This window comes from Procambarus clarkii, chromosome 52, assembly GCF_040958095.1.
Source record: "Procambarus clarkii isolate CNS0578487 chromosome 52, FALCON_Pclarkii_2.0, whole genome shotgun sequence".
NCBI classification, from domain to species: domain Eukaryota; kingdom Metazoa; phylum Arthropoda; class Malacostraca; order Decapoda; family Cambaridae; genus Procambarus; species Procambarus clarkii.
In genome coordinates, this window is record NC_091201.1 from 29,747,138 (window position 1) to 29,751,956 (window position 4,819).

Consider the following 4,819-nt stretch of genomic DNA (forward strand, 5'->3'; position numbering starts at 1 on the left):
ACCCCCCTCATCACTCACCCCTCACCCACCCACCTCATCCCTCACTCCATCATGCCTCGTCCTCAAACGTCATCCCAGAAGCTCCTCATCCTTATCTATCACCTTACAACACTCTTAATTATCAGGTCTAACCCTGCGCTCTTACCTATCACCCTGCACTCTTACCTATCACCCTTCACTCTTACCTATCACCCTTCACTCTTACCAATCACTCTGCACTCTTACCTATCACCCTTCACTCTTACCTATCACCCTTCACTCTTACCTATCACCCTGCGCTCTTATCTATCACCCTTCACTCTTACCTATCACCCCTCACCCACTTAACTCCCTCCTGTCAACTAGTACGTCTCATTTTGTACGTTATGGACCCCAACGTACAAATTAGAGAGTACTATGAAAAGCAGCTACTCACACATATCCACTTTTTCTATCCATCGGTTGACTAGGTTAGGTTAGATTGGGTTAGGTGGGTTGTTTGGGGTTCGTTCGTTTATGATTCGATTAGTACATTGTATTTTGAACGTTGTGGCAAATCAAACCAAGAGTCTGCATTGACAACTGTACCACGTCTCACACTACTCGATACCCGCCGGTAGAGAAGTTAGAGATGACAGAGCCCAGGGAACTCTGGAACCTGTACTAGCAACCTTCAAGAGCCTTCAAGTAAACCTTAAAGCAACCTTTAAGCTCCTACACCCAGGGACCTTAAACTCAACTATCACAACTTGGTGAAGACAGAATCAAGTTATGAAATAGGGACGACGCCAAACCTTCCTTCAGAACATCAAGTTATAGAGTGGGGACGACGCCAAACCTTCCTTCAGAACATCAAGTTATAGAGTGGGGACGACGCCAAACCTTCCTCCAGAACATCAAGTTATAGAGTGGGGACGACGCCATACCTTCCTCCAGAACATCAAGTTATAGAGTGGGGACGACGCCAAACCTTCCTCCAGAACATCAAGTTATAGAGTGGGGACGACGCCAAACCTTCCTCCAGAACATCAAGTTATAGAGTGGGGACGACGCCATACCTTCCTCCAGAACATCAAGTTATAGAGTGGGGACGACGCCAAACCTTCCTCCAGAACATCAAGTTATAGAGTGGGGACGACGCCAAACCTTCCTTCAGAACATCAAGTTATAGAGTGGGGACGACGCCAAACCTTCCTCCAGAACATCAAGTTATAGAGTGGGGACGACGCCAAACCTTCCTCCAGAACATCAAGTTATAGAGTGGGGACGACGCCAAACCTTCCTTCAGAACATCAAGTTATAGAGTGGGGACGACGCCATACCTTCCTCCAGAACATCAAGTTATAGAGTGGGGACGACGCCAAACCTTCCTTCAGAACATCAAGTTATAGAGTGGGGACGACGCCATACCTTCCTCCAGAACATCAAGTTATAGAGTGGGGACGACGCCAAACCTTCCTCCAGAACATCAAGTTATAGAGTGGGGACGACGCCAAACCTTCCTTCAGAACATCAAGTTATAGAGTGGGGACGACGCCAAACCTTCCTCCAGAACATCAAGTTATAGAGTGGGGACGACGCCAAACCTTCCTCCAGAACATCAAGTTATAGAGTGGGGACGACGCCAAACCTTCCTTCAGAACATCAAGTTATAGAGTGGGGACGACGCCATACCTTCCTCCAGAACATCAAGTTATAGAGTGGGGACGACGCCAAACCTTCCTCCAGAACATCAAGTTATAGAGTGGGGACGACGCCATACCTTCCTCCAGAACATCAAGTTATAGAGTGGGGACGACGCCAAACCTTCCTCCAGAACATCAAGTTATAGAGTGGGGACGACGCCAAACCTTCCTTCAGAACATCAAGTTATAGAGTGGGGACGACGCCAAACCTTCCTCCAGAACATCAAGTTATAGAGTGGGGACGACGCCAAACCTTCCTCCAGAACATCAAGTTATAGAGTGGGGACGACGCCAAACCTTCCTTCAGAACATCAAGTTATAGAGTGGGGACGACGCCAAACCTTCCTCCAGAACATCAAGTTATAGAGTGGGGACGACGCCATACCTTCCTCCAGAACATCAACTTAAGGAATGTGAACGACGTCAAACGTGGCTCAGCTCTGAGTCAGGTGTGTGCTGAGTGTCGGCGGGTTAGAATCAGACCACACCTGTGGTATCAATCTCAAGGTTAGGCAGGTGTTGTAAGGCAGGTGGGGAGGAAGACGAATGGGGAAGGGAAGTTGGAGGGGCAGGGAGGAGATGGGGAGAACAGAGACATGGAGTTCTTTAGAGCCGGGAATGGGGGAAAGAGGTTTTGGAGCTGGGTAAAGGGGTGGAGTAGGAGGGGGTTGAGGGAGAAGATAAGTATGGTGTAAATGGGGTGTTTATCGGTTAACAACCGTCGCTGCATCGCTAACAATCGTCGCTGCACAGTTAACAACCGTTGCTACACTGCTAACAACCTCCGCTGCACCGCTAACAACCGTGGCTGCACGCTAACCACCGTCGCTGCACCGCTAACAACGGTCGCTGCATCGCTAACAACCGTCGCTACACCGCTAACAAACATCGCTGCATCAGTAACAATCCTACACCTGCACCATGAGAATGGGAACACACATAATGTTGCTATCATGTGATGTTTGTATTTATTATATCTACCTCGCTTTTCATCTCTGTCCTGTTTGTGCTTGTTTTCTCTCTTTATTATTTAATTTCTCCATTTTAGGGTGACCTCTCTCTGCCCCTCCTTATCTTTCATTTTGTCTCCCTCTCCCTCTCCTAGGCTATACTTCCTAACGTACTGACTGCCTCAACCTCTCCTGCGCATGTACTAATAACACTCTACAAACCTCTAACGTTACTTAATTATTATCCCTATTGAAGGTTTGTTTCACCCAGACTGGTTCCCCGCCCGACGTGAAAGGATTTATTTGATTAGATTCGGGCATTAAACAGGATTTTTTGTTTTTCGAATGGATTAATGGATAATGAGGAATGGGTTTTGATTAGATTCAAACGTAGACATCATTTACGATAATAATTACGGTTGACTCTTAGTATGAATCTGGCATGAAAGTCGACTAGGCTTTGGTTACATTTGAGCACTATATAAAACCCGGATAATTTTAACATGAACAGCACCGCCTGCCTCATTCCTTTGTCTGGATTATCATATATATCTATAGTTTTCAAGAGAATACTGTAGAACAGATGATGGAGTAACCAACTTTGCACTTGAGTTCTTGCAAAAAAAAATATTATTTTATAGTTGCCCAATTGCTTATTCAAGTGTTGCAACATTTTCTGGTTTTATTACTCATTAAAAATTATCTCCGAAATTCAACCTTTTTTTTAATATAATAATCCGTATTAGTATAGAATAAAAATTCACTCTCCGTCAATACCATTAACGACACCCAACACAATATACAGCCTGGATTTACCCAAAATTCCCTACTCACGAGGCTATTTTTCTAGAACACAATCATTAACAACACCGCGAATATTCCATATATATCAACTGGCGCGATTGTTACACAGGTCCTTGCAGTGGTTATATACGGGTCCGGGTTCGATTCTTGTCGAGGCTGAAACAAATGGGCAGTTTCTTTCATTTCATGCCTCTGTTAACCTAGCAGTAAATAGTACCTTGGAGCTAGACAGCTTCATGGGGGATGTGTGTGTGTGAGAGGGGATACATATATATATATATATATATATATATATATATATATATATATATATATATATATATGCGAACAAGCCTGAATGGTCCCCAGGACAATATGCAACTAGACAGGGGTGTGAGTTTTCAGTTATATATATATATATATATATATATATATATATATATATATATATATATATATATATATATATATATATATATATATATATATATATATATATATATATATATATATAGTAAATATACAACTCTCCCTCACTTAATCATCTCTATGTCTTTCTCTGAAATATCCATACGGCGCTATCCATATCATCATACTTTTATTTTTTGTTGTATCCACACAGCACCTAGCTTACGGTTATATATACCTAGCTTACGGTTATATCCACACAGAACATCTCACTGTTGTATCCACACAGTACCTAGCGTACCGTTATATCCACACAGAACATCTCACTGTTGTATCCACACAGTACCTAGCGTACCGTTATATCCACACAGAACATCTCACTGTTGTATCCACACAGTACCTAGCGTACCGTTATATCCACACAGAACATCTCACTGTTGTATCCACACAGTACCTAGCGTACCGTTATATCCACACAGAACATCTCACTGTTGTATCCACACAGTACCTAGCGTACCGTTATATCCACACAGAACATCTCACTGTTGTATCCACACAGTACCTAGCGTACCGTTATATCCACACAGAACATCTCACTGTTGTATCCACACAGTACCTAGCGTACCGTTATATCCACACAGAACATCTCACTGTTGTATCCACACAGTACCTAGTTCCAAATACCAGCACTACACAAACGCACGCGACACCCACACTGGTACACGGCTGACTGATGCCTCCATTTCTACACAACCATCATCACCCCACACAACACTCCCCACCCCCCACACAACACCTCCCCACCCACCACACAACACTCCCCACCCCCACACAACACTCCCCACCCCCCACACAACACTCCCCACCCCCCACACAACACTCCCCACCCCCCACACAACACTCCCCACCACACCCAACACAAGAACACTGTGATTGAAATAAGTTTATTGTGGTATAAATACACACAAAGGGATGAGGTGGCTCAATCTATTCTCCTCCTCCCCCCGTTCAGTA